A 16129-nucleotide genomic window follows, 5' to 3' on the forward strand; every position below is an offset into this window, starting at 1 on the left:
ACGCCTTACTCAATAATTAGTTCATATACTGCGCAAAAACAAATAAAGAATAGATTTGCATATATATTATGACTGAATGTTCAATTGAATGAACCATTTAAAAGTTTAATACTTCTGTCCTAACTACAAATCGCTGTGACTATTTGATGAAACAGTAAATGGTATTTTAATGGTAGATTGGTACCTGTCAAGTTGTAAACAATTAAATCTTAGTATACAAAGCATAGTTTAAATTCATGTTCAAAGATACATGCACAATGAATTTATTGTTGTAACAACTATGTTTTTCGATTAACATCTGATCATATAATGTACTGATTGTATGCATCTGTTATCGCGGCTGGGTGAGTAACATGTGTTTCATTTGCGGAAATTGATAACGTGATCATAAAAAATGTAATCAAAGTCTACTTAAAATATATCATTAACATAATTATTTGATTGAGTGGGTGCCTACTACTATACAAAATGTCTGAAATTAATTTACGACCATCGGAAATATATTTTTCTCAAGATTCAATTCGTCGTAACTTTAGGCACCACGAGATCAAGATGATCGGGGAGACGTTAGATGACATATGCGAAGGAAGGTCAGAATATATTTAATTAATATCACGTTTTAAATATTATTTTACAGGTCCTTCAATTTGACAGCTTTAACCTGTGTCAATGGCGAAGGAAGTTCATGTATGGTTTTAATAAACGCCTATTTGAATATCATGAAACAGTCGTGCTTATGCAAAGAATTAAAGGCATTACTGTATATATATAAACTCATAAAACATGGTCGACCTACTCATAGTTATTTGTCCTTCATATCTGTACTATAATTTGATAAACATTATATACGAATCATGTCTTCAATTTACCTTGTTTAAATGTTAAAGGGTTACAATTGACGATATTCCGAAAATAAAAGTTGCGAAGCATGAAGAAAAATGGGTTACATCTGACAACCGCCGCCTTTGGGTTTTTAAGCATCTAGAACGATTGAGAAAATGTGGAACAGTATGTGTCCGGATAGTTTCCATTGTCCGTCCAGCAAAACTTACCACGAAAAATGGCGGAGAATCTATTAAGATTCGTGGCTTGCCAGGAGGATCGTGGTATTTAAAAGAAACATGATAATATGGTACATATACTAAAAACAGTGCTATAAAGTACCTGTTTATAAAAGCCGGATAAGTAAAAAAAAACGTAAATTGAAACAGTCTAACATTTGTTTATTGCTGTTGGTTAATACAGATATGTGCTCAATATCTAGTAAACTATTGAAGCTCTGAACACCATTATATGTAATTATTTATTAATTTTTTTGGAACAATGTTGACTGTTATACTCATTATTGATGTATGTAGATTCATATTAATTACTTTTACCCATTCAGTTGATTAGAAATAACTGTGTATTGATACTGCGTTTGTCTTTTTATATGTTTCTTTAAATAGATAGTACGAGTTAATTACGTTTGTTACAGCGATATTGGGTATTACATCGTAGCTGAATAAATTAAGCAGCTTATCATTGTGATGGTTAGTTAAGAACAGTAGTTAATGTCTTGTATGTTTCTCCTGTTTATTTTTTAATGTCAATACAGTCTTTCAATACAGTCTGCTTATACGTGTGCAGTACAAGTATTAACACTAAATTAAAATATGATGAAGTTATTTAAATGCGAACTGATTTTTTTTTATAAATAATTGTAACACGTAGTAAAATAATTGAACACGTTATTCTTAATCTGTTAAATACAAAAAACTCCATAGTATGCTACCAATGGTTTAGCGCAGCTCCACGTTCGACTGCTCCAATCACCAGCTTTAAGACGTCCGTGTTTGATATACTTTGCATGTTGGTCAGTTTCAAAGTATGCGCAATATCAGTATGTCGATTTTGTTCAAATCAATCAATGCATTAAGAAGAATGTATTATGTTCATCAATAGCATGATAAGCTATTGAGTCATGTATATGCCGCCCACAAAAATAGATCTGGTTCAAAGTCAAAACTTGTGATTTTTTTTAACAATTTCCAAATATATATATACACATAGATACACATATTGGCATTGAACTTTCACTTCTAACGCTTCGAGCACCCAGATTCGACGATTTTCCGCTGTCATCAATCTGCCACCGTACATTTACATGGCGACATTAATAGACGGTATCGAGATGATGCTGTAGCTTATAAAAATGAAAAAAAAACAACAACAACTTATTGTATGCTTAGTGAACTATGATACAAATATATCAAGCCGAATGTATAAATTCTTGTCAGAAGATTTGTGAACAAGAAATACGCAAAAGCTTACATTGCCTCACAATTCTGTCAAAAGATTTTCCTATTAGGCTTCTAATATGACTTCATTTTGAATCGAACGTATTTCTATAGAATTTTGCGAACAATACATTTTTGACTGTCTCATTTCCATTGCATTTTTTTAACAGTGTAACTTACATAAATAATTCATATTTTAACGGAAAAATAACACTGCATAAACAAGAAAAAACGAAATCAACTTAAAATAAATCATTTTCAGGGGAGAAATTCTCATTAACACACGCTAGTCTCATATTTAAGGCAAGTTACCAATTGCTTACACAATACGGACCGATACTTGCAGCATGATATCAAAAATAAAAATTATTAAAAAAAAATTGAATAGGAAAATTATTAAAAAAAACAAACTAAAGAAGAACACTCTGAAACCACGGTGGTGTAGATAGTATATTGTATCATCGGCCAAAAAAATGAGATAACGATCACCTTACAGATTATTTTTGTTTCGACCAATAGTTAGCAATATATGCTAAGGAAATCGTAAACAATGCGTTCATGCATCGTTCGGCGAGCATACGATGTAGGAAAGTTTGGATAACTCCTGTTAAAGTTATCGTTAGAAAAAAAGAGAAAGCGGTTTTAAGAGAAAGAAGTTGTTCTTTCGCTTGAATCTTTCACTTTATATCCCGATTGATACGCAGATGCTTTGTTGGATATTTGCAATGTCGATTAAACCGTTGGCTTATATGGTGTTTGATGGATATGCTAATACCCTCCTGCAGGTCCACGAACGCGAACGGACGTTTCACCGTTATATGATGTCAGCTATGCCTCGGGTTAATATGAAGATATACGTATCGGTATTGTGTCGCATTTTCGTTGGAATTGAATATACTTGACATTTAAAAATTGTGAATCATTATTGATTTTTTTACACCTTTATAAATTTTCTAATTGAAATATTTAGAAAATTTCACCATAAAATACACGATGCACGACAGGCACAAATCTGAAGCCGTAAGTACGTTTTAAAAAACGAACAATTGTTTGATCAAAATTGTAAATCTTGAGGGAAAAAGTGTTAGTGAGTTGTGTGAAGTTACCTTCTTGTATTTTGTTTTTCTTTTTCGTAAATCTTCATATTTTGTAACAAAAAAAAAACGTCCTTCTCAAATACTTTTTATTCAGTTTTGATGGTAAAGAGAAATCTAATAAATGGGAAAGCATTCTCGTTTATGCCAAGTTTTGGGACCACATTTAAAAACAAGATAAATTGAAATCAATATTATGAATGCATTTATTACGATAACAAATGCATTAACTTAAAAACAATTTTCTCTTATATTCCATCACAGATGTTTCTCCAATTCTAATTCCATTGTGTGATGGCCGCTTATCAAAGAAATTATTGATAGATTCTTGCGAAGGAAATATTTGTGATAGTTTAATATCAATTCTTAAATTAAATTACAACTTACTAAACAAGTAAACGCGTCCTTAAATGCACAAATCTACAATCACAATTTACACAATCTGTTATATTTTGTAGGTGTAGTTGTAAAAATAGATTTTCTGAAAATGATATAAACATGAAGTCGATTTTTAAGTTAAGGAACTTCGTATTGTTTAAAATTATCATCATCATCACCATCATCATCATCATTATCATCATCATCATCATCATCATCATCATCATCATCATCATCATCATCATCATCATCATCATCATCATCATTATCATCAGCATCAACATCATCATCATCATCAGCACCATCATCATCGTCATCATCATCATCATCATCATCATCATCATCATCATCATCATCATCATCATCATCATCATCATCATCATCATCATCATCATCATCATCATCATCATCATCATCATCATCATCATCATCAACACCACCATCATCACCACCATCATCATCACCACCATCATCTTCATCATCAGCATCGTCATCATCATCGGCATCATCATCATCATCGTCATCGTCATAATTATCATTATCATTATTTATCCGGGCAAAAATTATTTTCCTAATTATATTTGTTTATTTATGCATCAAATATTAACATACGATATATTTCGATAGTGAAGAAATATACTCATAATAAGGCATGTGAGGACACATATGATGTGCACTCCCGTAGTATAGTTTTTATCTACTTACACTAATGTGTGGTTTGACAATGATAACACACATTTCATGCGTTGAATATGCAACTTACAAGTGGAAAAAAACACACAATAGTTTAAGTTAAAGTAAATTGCAAACTTTATTTCAAAGTCAGCGTATACGCCGACGACATTTTTAAAATATATTTCTTGTTATATTTAGTTGTTTTCGGTATTAGCGATTATTAAGCATTTTTGAGTCTCTAAAAAAAGTATGCCTGTAGTAATTAGTGAACTAATGTTCAAAGTTTTATAAATTGAGAACCGTGAATATAAACAAGCTTAAAGGGGCCGTTCAACAGATTTTGGCATGTATTGAAGCTTGTCATTAAATGCTATAAATGCTTTATATTGATAAATTTAAGCATTTGAACTAAAGATCTCCAGTAAAAAAAAACCAACAAGAATACAATTTAAAAATGGAGAAAAAAAAACACCCTCACCAGGACTCGAACCACTGATCCCTGGGGTTCTGGAGTCCTGGAGTAAAAAGATACCCGCCTAGCCCACTCGACCATCCTCGCTCTTGCTTACCGCCGATGTAATTTTTAGCTATATATATATATATATATATATATATATATATATATATATATATATATATATATATATATATATATATATATATATATACTTAATAAAGTATAGAATTGTCATTTAGTGCTGTTAATCAGTAATTAGTTTGTTTAAGCTCATACAAGTAAACACACACACGGATAAGCCTGTGTATTCACACTGTCGAATCAGCGTCTTTGTTTCCGCTGCAAGAAATTACAAATTAAAAAGCAATCATTGTAGTTCCGAAAAGTAATTTGTATGCATGTTCGACATTACATGTATTATGCCCAATTGTCGTGAAATTTTCATTTTATTGACTTAGTCAAGATTATTTACTATATATTTAATGTATACATTTGATATATGCATGTACAATGCGTATTTAAATACTACATAACTGTGATTTATATTGATTGCTAAAATTGTTGTTTGGCGAAATAAATTTATTTCCCTTTTTTACACCCTTTATATACTATGCACAAATCGGAATTTCACTATCTAAGTAGCTAAAACAAATGCACTGATTATCTTACGTGACGTTTATGTTGCAAAAAACAATTAGCATCTAAACAGCCTGCGTGGTAGCACACAATTTTAAGTACATGTATTAGCACGTGTTCTCACGACGCATGGCAAAGAAATCTGCACGTAGATCAATAAATAATCAATATATTTATTTGTTATAACAGCCGTATATAGGCTCGTCGTATGGCCCCGTATGGCTAGCCTATACAAAGAATATTAGCTAGTCGTATGGGGCCATACGGCTAGCCACTTCCTTTTAACAAACAATTTATAAAATATCTAATCTATGACTAATTTTTATTTCCTTGAATTTTACATTTTATTTGTTTTTTTTTTAAATATACAGTTGCTAACTTTGCTACACATGTTGTGTAGATGAAAATAATTTGGAAAGTATTCACTATTAACAGTGGATTGGTGATCATTCATGTATACGATTTATTGAATGCTTTATATCAAAATCATGACAAGTTTATTGTTAAGTGTGTTCTTTTAAAATGATAACTGTCATTCAGTCTGAACAGATTGAGAGGAAATATATCAACAAATCAGGGTTGCTAGGCCTAGGGTCGGTTACAAAAGAACTATCCGAAATTAATTATTTCGCCTGTATTTCGTTAAGACATCAGTCTTCAAAGAAATTGTCTCACTTGCGACGAAATTGTTTTTGTTCAGTATAAAAAGCACATTCAGCACAAGTTTCCGAATTAGTCTAATACATTATTAAATAAGACGTTGAAGTTGAACGCACCGAAGTGTAGTAACGATCACAGGTGTTGGGCGCGTGGCCAAGTCACTTTAACACTATCAATTTGTCATAAAACAACATTTTTTATCATATTGACAAGAAAACAAATCAGATTTTTTTTATATAATATATATCAGAAAAAAAATTCAGATTTTTTTTCTTGTCAATATGATAAAAAATGTTGTTTTATGACAAATTGATAGTGTTAAAGTGACTTGGCCACACGCCCAACACCTGTGGTAGCGATATTGTGCACCGATGTTCAACTTTGTAAATAACTGCAGTAAATTTGAAGGTAAATTGTAATCGTAGTTATACATTAAATATTATGCCAAATTGTCATGTGTCTGTTGCAATTAAAATTTAAATAATGGAAAGAATCGTTGCTCAATATTACCTTTATCTGACGGTTCTCACGCATACGATTTTGTTTATTTATGTTCCATTGCGCATGCGCAGTGCTCTGCGTTTTCCGTTTATCTGACCCTTTTATGGTCTGACGAGTTTCACGTCACACCGCATCTATTTGTAGCCTCAAATTATGAATGAGCTGCTACGTCATGAAGACGCAGCAGAAAGTGGACTATTTTAATCATTCATAAACAATCTCTTCTGCGACACGTATAATACAATCATTGAGACCAATGATTAAATGTCACATTTGAGAGATACACTAATTATATATTCCAGTGAAGCATGACACACGTAGACAACAAGGCATTCGACCGTCTTGATATCAAGGTTCTCTGATTTGTTGGTCCTATATATATCACATCGCGTGAAGAAATGTGGCCAGATATGTGTATGTCGTTTTGTACGTATGTATTGATTGAACAAACGATAGATTGATTTATGCTGTGAAGATTGATTTGTATTTTTATACATTTTAGGAGTTGACAATATTTTACTGCAACTTTTTAAGCGATTACTGTTATTGCCTTCATAAAGTAAGTTGCTTATTAGTGTGATGCTTGTCTGAATGAACTTATTTTGCTGAATTAGCTGACCAGTATTTAGTGCATTCAATTGAGACTCTCGAAGATGTGAGTCTGTTGCTAAGGTGCATATTAAATTATTGACTCATTTAGTTTATAGTAAATTGAATATTGTAACAATCTTTTATCAGTAGTGTTATTGTATTTACGTTTATGTTAACTGTTAACTACCGCTGAACTTCGTAACGTACGTGTGTAGTTATATACGTTATTGTATTCAACTTCATCTTTTGTAAGTTGCAATATATTCAAGCGCCTGTTGTGGTCTAACCAATACAATGATTTAAGCAAACAAGATATATTTCCATTGTTCATTTTTCAACTTTCATGTATGCATACACTTATACGGTTTTACGTTTTACAATCCATATGGTTTGTAATTTTGTAAATTAAACAATATTGATATGACATATTATACTCAGCTCACTTGTGCACAACTTAAACAGGTTGAGTCTGTATCGTTTTTGTTCATACATTGAATCTGTTTAAATTGTGTTCATATTATTTCGTTATGGTTTGTTGTCCATTCTCAAGCTGTATAACTACCTCCTATACAAGTAAACGTTTCACTCACTGAACGTGTCACAATCTGCTCTACAGTGTAATTAGATTTTTTGAAAACGATTCATGTTATTTATAAAAATGTAATCGATATCTGAATGTTAGATAAATTCCCATTAAATCGGCATGAATACTATTTCGTTGCTTGTGTTAAATTGAATTACATTCACATTTCAGTAAGGTAATATACACATTTTACTTCGGATAGGTAACTTTATATTTGAACTTTAACATGAATGCGCGTAGTTTGTGCACAAACTGTGTAAATCAGAAGTTTCTAATACCATATACAGCTAAATATCAATATAATAACTTAAGCATTTAAGCAACTATTTATCAATTACTTCTTACATGTTTATTGTATAAAAATGCAACAATGCATACAATGCAATAGTTACAATATGTTTCATTTGCGAATGCTTTGAATATATTCACAATGTGAAACTTTATTTGCATTAGCAAGAGAGAAACCTTCAAACATAATTTAAAGAATAAGACATATTTACTAACTAAGTGCCTTCAAATGGTACATGAAAGGATTTTATGTTGGCTGAGATGTTTAGTTTCATACATGGTTTTGGACATACAATTCCGATGCACATTTTCGATAAATTAGCGTGTATGTGCGCTGTTTTAGAAGTTTGCGTTTCGTTCTTTACACGTTAATTATGTAATGGGAAAGTCAGCTGCCGTCTTTTCAAACTCAATAGGGAAAGGTTGGTCCATATTTTTGTTTTCAGAGTTTATATAGTTTATCCTGATGAACAATATCATGCAAATTTTTCTCTACATCTCTGTAGTTTGTAAATGTATAGGATTGTTTCAGATTTTTTTAAACACTGTGTTATCGGTGCCTGCTAAAATACATGAATAATTGAGACGCCGCAATAGCAAATGATAAACACTTACTCCAAAGAATAAATTAAAAATTCATTGAAAACATTAATAAAGTACTTAGAGAGGTTTCAGGGGTAAAAAAGCTAGATAAAACTACACATACGGCTAAATAATGTGAATATAATTAAGTTTTTAAATTCTTTGAACGATTTTAAACAATTTTTTATGTACTCTTTTATGAAGCTAAAGATAGAAATACGTATTATTATAATCATTTTACAATCGTTATTGCGTCCTCTTTCTTTATTGCATGGCCATGATCTTAATATTAAAGTATGTGATGATAAGTCTCGACAGGTGTTTTTTTATTTATTTTTAGTTTTAGCAAGTACAATATGTAGTTGGTACTCGTTTTGGTTTTATTCCATCGTGCTTCAGAAAGTAAAAATTATGTGGCTTTAGTTTTTATCCATCCGTTGAGTAATAAAATGGTTATTTAATTGATATGTTTTCTCTTAAGATTCTATTTAATTTTAATTAAGTTGTTGTTAGGTTTATGTATATGTATACATAAATGTTTGTTAATCGTTCTTAGTCGAGTGCAAGCTATATAGCTCTTTAAATACGGTTTAAACACCAAATGTTTTCAATCGACCGTTTAACACGGTGCAGAATCATGTGACCTAGTGGGGTTCTCCATGAAACGTTAATTGATGTAAACACATCGGTAAGTGTTGCTTTTTTCAAATAACTGTTTAAAACCATTTTTCTTAAGAATTTCCACCAGTGCAGAGGCAGTTTTTGCTGCTTATGGCAATGTGAAATACGTCAGAATTACTTTATTTAATAAGCCTGTATTCTTTGCCAACTATTCGATGTGTACACCATGTACACGGTTATGTTCACATCGTTTTCTAAGCCTGTCACAATTTTGGCCCATATTTCAGACGTGGCCAAGGATGTATTCTCTAATCTTTAGATTTAGGCACAAACTGCAAGCACAACTGTCTTTTATGCACTGAAGATTTTTGCATGTATTTCAAAAAACTTAAAATATTTGCAAAAGTAAAATTATAATCGGTGTGTTTACATTCTTTCCAGTCCTATTGTTAACATCAGTGAACCCCCTTGACCCTGTACCCTGATTCATGATGACATTAGCTCTCTTAATTAACCTTTGTCTCGTCTAGTAAATTGATTATGTGTTGCGCTGCCTGTTTGCAGTTTGCAAATGTTTCATGGTTTTACAATTGTCAGTATATTGAAATAATAGAAATTCGTGCTTGTATAAATCAATAAAAACAAAATATATAAATTGACTGCAAATCATTGAAATTTAGTTCGTATCATAGATTTATTTACACACTTTGTGAAACAATGATAACCGTTTCATACATAAATCGATTACAAAATATTTCAATCCTTTATCGATCATAATAGACCTCAATCATGAATAGATGATCATCATATTCAACTGCGCATTGACTTAAGTCTAGATCACACATCCATATACATATTGCGATGATTTTGTAACGATGCTGTAATGGATGGTCCCAAACTCCGGTTTTGAGAAATATGTTCGTTGAGAAGAACCGGAAACAGCAATAAAGACACAGCCGTTACCCGTTGACAGCTTGGCAGACTGATTACGTTACCCAAAATGGACAGGTATACTCTCTTATTGCCAGTGCCGTTTATCTATTTGAATACCAAAAGACGACGATTGTCCGCCGTAAACTATTTATTTGACAACGATTGTTGTCTCTGTATCGAGTGGAAACTGCACCTTACATGCGCGAAATAATGGTTCAAATTTATATGTGTGGTGTACGAAGCCGAAGTTGTGTAACCGTAACGTTTAGGTCTAGAAAGACGCAAATCTTGTTAAGCAAAAACAAAAGACGCGTTTGTTTAACGAAAACATCGAAATGTGTGTGATTATTTGCTTTAAAACTAAACCTCCTTAAAAATAGTCCAGAGTCCCTCCAGTAGGTTTTCCGAGATAGTTTGTTTGCAAGTTATCTGCATTTTGCAGAAACAAACATTAATGCACGTGATAAAAATGTGTTTTGTAACAGAACAGATTTTCTGAAACCTTCGTTTGTACAAAGTTACATATTGGCACCATTGTATTAATAAACTCCGCGTTTTAAAGATTAAACTGTTACAGTAACACTTTATATACAATGGTTTTTAATGATTTAAAAGTCGTTTAAGGCTGGTTAACATGCTTTGTTTATATGGGGTGTTTTTTAAACAATGAAAGATCACATTAATAGATGCCCATTTGAATGTTCAATTTCATCGTATGTCAGAAAGTTTTATGTGTGCTGCTCTGGTTTAAGTGTTAAACAATACGATTTTTCCACTTGATTGTCTGTGTTTGGGTTAGAAAACAGCAAATCGCCTGCAACAAAAGGCAAACATATGATTAACAGAATTTCTTTATTTTTAAGTGTTGATCATTCGGAAGTTGTCTTGATATTTATTTTATTCACTGTTTTTTTTTTAACTTTTTGATTGAACAATAATAAATATAAACTTTTGAAAAATATATTGACCAAAGTAGTTAAAAATATTGTAAAGTATTTTTCTTACAATTTTTATTTCTTTATATTCTTCTAGTGGTGATTTGCCATTGTAATATTATCGTACAAATTATTGAGGGTACCTTTTCAGGTTTTGGTAAATTGAAAGAAGTAGAAAAAAATGTTTCAGATTTGCTTATTTTCGATGATAGTTGCGAGGAAACATAAATACTGAACGCTTTCTACACTCTAAAATATCCATTATATGCAACTTTTTACGATTTAAAAACCTAAAATTTTAAAGTGTTACAAACGCAAAACGATTAAATAATTTAGAGAGTTCTGTGTTGTTATCGTTATATTGTGTGATATTACGAGGGTTGCTTATATAAAGTATTAATACACCGCTCATCATATGAGCACGGATGGCCGACTAGGTTAAGTGCTAAACTTTTACTCCACGAATCAGTGGTTATAATAATAAATTTCAATACATGCTTAAATGTGTGAGGAGGACTCGATAGCACACACGGATATCCGACTATAACAAAAAAAAACTTCTGGACAGCTTCTGGTAAGCGTCACTGTTTGTATTTGTAGCTAAGTCATTATAACCGTAAAGGGGCCTTTTTCACAGATTTTGGCATATTTTGAAGTTTGTCATTAAATGCTTTATATTGATAAATGTAAACATTTGACTTTAAAAGTTCCAGTAAAAAATCAAGAATAAAATTAAAACAAGGAAAAAAAAGTAGCCGGTACCAGGGCTCGAACCAGTGACCCCGGAGTCCTGGAGTTAGTCTGAAGTAAAAACGCATTAGCCCTCTCGGATATTCCGCCGAGTATACACATAATAAGTATTTTATACCTTATATAATTAATCCTCGTCGTTTCGTAAATTTAAACGACAACAACAGAACTCTCTAAATTATTCAATCGTTTCGCGTTGCAACGCTTTATAATTTTTAGGTTTTCAAATCGTCAAAGGATACATATAATGGCTATATTGGACTATGGTAAATGTTCAGTGATACTGTTTCCTCACAAATATCATAACTAAATCGAAATTTTGCGAATCTGAAACAACTTTTTTCAATTTTGGCCATTACCAAACCGTGAAAAGATCCCTTTAAACAGGTATATACTTTAATGCACACTGTTGTTAAATATATAGTATGATGTTACTTTATGTGCCTCATTTCTGATGACATTAGTTGGTTTGTTAACTTTATTAAGATAGATCTATATGATACTAAATCTCAATCGGAGTGTACATGTTTTATACTATTATGATTGGAAATCTATAGAAATATGTGAATGTATGTATATTTTGAATCCCACAGAAGTTAATTGTCGAACACAGATTTATCTACTACCAATCAGGATGCAAAGAAAGAAACAATTACCATTGGGTTTCCACAAATTGTTCACATAATTAAGCTATCTCGTTTTAAATTACACACAATGATATGTTTTATTAATAAAACTTTGTTGTAATGGAAAATTGATAATCAATCTTCACAATATTATTTCAAAATGATTTATAGCACATTGGTGTTTAACATTCGCGTAAACACTTAAACGAAACAAGAATAAAACAGCATTTACCTCTAGGTTCAGAAGGGAACTAATGATGAAGTGTGTCACTATTTAAAGATTGTCTGGGTAGGTTGGTCCAAATAAAAGGTGCCTTTTCTAAGATTTTGGCATGTTTTGAAGTTTGTCAGTAAATATTGGATCTAAAAAGCTCCAGTAAAAAAATCAAGTATAAAATTTAAAAAAGAAGAAAAAGTTACCCTCAGCAGGACTCGAACCACTGATCCCTGGAGTCCAAGAGTAAAAGGTAAACCAATTAGACCATTCGGCCATTCTTCCTCATAAACTGAAGGATTATTTTATACTTTATAAAAGCAATCTTCATAGAATCACAAAATATAACGACAACAACGGAACTCTCCAGTTATTCAATCGTTTCGCGTTTCAATGCTTCAGGTTTTTAAATCGTCTAAAGATGCAGATAATAATGGCTATTGTAGAGCATGGTAAATGTTCAGTTTTACTGTTTCCTCACAAATATCATTACTAAAACGAAAATTTTTGAATCCGAAACAACTTTTTTCAATTTTGTCAATTTACCGAAACGTGAAATGTCCCTTTAAGTCACAGGGGTGTGTTAAGTAACACGGCTGCATGTTACATTTTCTTTGTCTTTGATTCATTAGCAGTTACTATTAATGATTTAATGAACATTGTATATATGACATTTACACATATCTCATTGTCGTCTTGGCAATTGAATACGTAACTTTGAATCAGTAGATTCTCTCCATTGAAGTACCGCGTAGGACTCGAAGTTAAACTCGTATTTTATAACAAACACTTACATTGTAAAGGTAAGTTAGAGGTCTATATTGTGTTGGAATCCCATAACAATCTATTATAAGTTGTTTATCTTATCAGCTTTTGTGCGGATTATGTGCAATTACTATTCAGGATTTGCTAACAAAAAGCGTTTTACATTTTCGGAAATTGACAAGTGCTTCTAAACGGATCATTTTTTATTCAAAACGCATTATCTTAACATTACAAGTTGCATTGAATTAAATGATTTTATAATATTGTACAAGATGGAGTTAAATTCAATAAATTTGCGACCATCGGAAATATAGTATTCTCAAGATTCGATTCACAATCATTTTAGGCATCATGAAAGCAAAATGATCGGAGAGACGTTAGATGACATATGCGAAGGAAGGTCAGTGTCTAAAATTTGTCAAATTGAGCAAATGTTAACATTGTAATGCATATAGGCATTTATATAAAGGCATAACTGTACAACTATATTTCATTTGATAAAAAGGAAATAGTTGACTAATTCATTATATATTATTGTTTGTATCTTATAACTGCTTGTACGTGTTATAAATATGTCAATATTATGTTTGGATAATGCATCAGATTTTTATATTTAAGGATTACTATTAAAGACCTTCCGCAGATAGAGGTTGCAAAGCATGATGACAAATGGGTAACAAATGACAACCGACGCCTGTGGGTGTTTAAGCAGCTGGAGCGATTGGGTAAATGTGAAACTGTAGAAGTTTTGATAGTGTCTAGTGTTTGGCAATTCAAGCTTACAATGAAAAACGGCGGTGAGTCAATCCAGGTTCGTGGATCTCCCGGAGGAATATGGCATTTGTAGGCGTCAACATCAAGATTGGACTAAAACAAACTACTTTCACGTAGCCTTTAAATATATTTGCAGAATTGTTGACAAAACTGACCATACAGGTATATCAATGAAACATTATCATTACCGCAACACATAAAAGGTGTGTGGTTAGAATCGAGCGCTTAGTAATTCCCGTGGTTTTGTCCAAACATTAACATTTGTTACGATGTGATTTTTAAAAAGTCATAGTTTGATGTATGTTTCATATTAGAATTTATGTTATTCATTTTCAGTGTTGGGTTCGTGTATTTTATTGATACATTCTGATTGCTTGAAAATGTCATGAATATATAAATCTTACATTGATCGTGGTATGTTTTTATGTCCTACGTTTAATTTCAAAATACGTGAAAATGAAAAGTATGTTAACAAATCGAAATGACCATATGATAAGACATTATAGGCTATATCAGCGAAATTGCATGTTAGAAATCAATGACAAGCTTCAAAAGTTTAACAATATACTAAATACTATCTCTTCTTGTTAACACTATATTTCATATTTATTTAACTGTTGTTTTCCCGCATTGCTTGACGAAGAATACATTTGTATTTAAAGCATAACAAGTGTAATATACACGCTATCATGTATACATGTTTAGAGGCGTCTATCCATACTGTTCGATTTTCAAAAAATAATGAACGATCGTGTATTGAAAACAGATTTAACCAAGTTAATAATCATTCCTCAAACATAGATCTTACAGAATCGTATTATGAGTATCAATTATAACTTAAAGAAAATATTTCGACATACCAAAATAATACCAATCTATAGATGTGAATGTGTCAACACTACTCGATAGTATAATTTGTATGGAAAACACTAAACAGAGACAAGGTCAAAAACTGTATAATCACTTTACAAGTTACAATATTAAGGGCTGGTTTGGTGGGCATGTGGAATTTGATTGCTAGAAATAAATATGGTCACAACGCTTCATTAAAAAGAATGCATAATTACCTGTTAAAATATTATCTAAGATTTAACTCTCTTAAGTTTTGTAAGTAACTATGCAAAAATCACATTGTACACACGGTATGAATATAATTTGAATTATTTCAAAACTATCATCGCAAAAACATTCTATAATATATAAAACTAGAATTTAACTCAAAGGTATTACCCCACTTATTTTATGTTATTCATTAAACCTTCTAATGTCAAATTAATATGAACAACACAATTAATATCGGTCTTCAATGGCATTTTGTTTCAAAGTATTCAATTTTATTGAATGGCCAGACCAATCGAATGGCAAGATAAATTGATTGTAAGTTGTCGTTATTTATGGAATCATCCGAATCATGGTCACCCTTGTTACCGTGCGTAATTGTACAAGCGCGAAGTTAGAACCTATATTATCTGTTACAACCCAGGAACATTCTATCCTCTTCCTCAACATGTTGGTAGATGAACATGCCTAGCTATTCAATGTCCCGTTTATTTCCTTCAAATATTTAGCACATTTTCATTTTTTTTCTTTATTTTATGATACCGAAATAGATCATTCACACCTTTAAGCGTTTTCATACGAAATACAGTATGTCTAATCCCCGTACGTGCTTAAACTCGCCGATTATGTTATTATCTCTTCTGTAGCACACTAGCACTATGGTCCTCAAAACATTGAAAACATGTAGATTTATTTGTTTTCAGAACCAAAGGAATTATTGCAATTCC

General features: G+C 31.5%; 1 long non-coding RNA gene across 1 annotated transcript; it reads left to right on the forward strand.

The window, feature by feature from the left end:
• The first annotated feature begins 354 nt into the window (after window positions 1-354).
• Window positions 355-2007, forward strand: LOC127864360 (uncharacterized). The gene is made up of 2 exons (XR_008041800.1): window positions 355-590; window positions 888-2007. It is a non-coding gene; the product is annotated as an uncharacterized LOC127864360 (long non-coding RNA).
• The last annotated feature ends 14122 nt before the right edge of the window (window positions 2008-16129 follow it).

The sequence above is a fragment of the Dreissena polymorpha genome, chromosome 1, assembly GCF_020536995.1.
Source record: "Dreissena polymorpha isolate Duluth1 chromosome 1, UMN_Dpol_1.0, whole genome shotgun sequence".
Lineage (NCBI taxonomy): Eukaryota > Metazoa > Mollusca > Bivalvia > Myida > Dreissenidae > Dreissena > Dreissena polymorpha.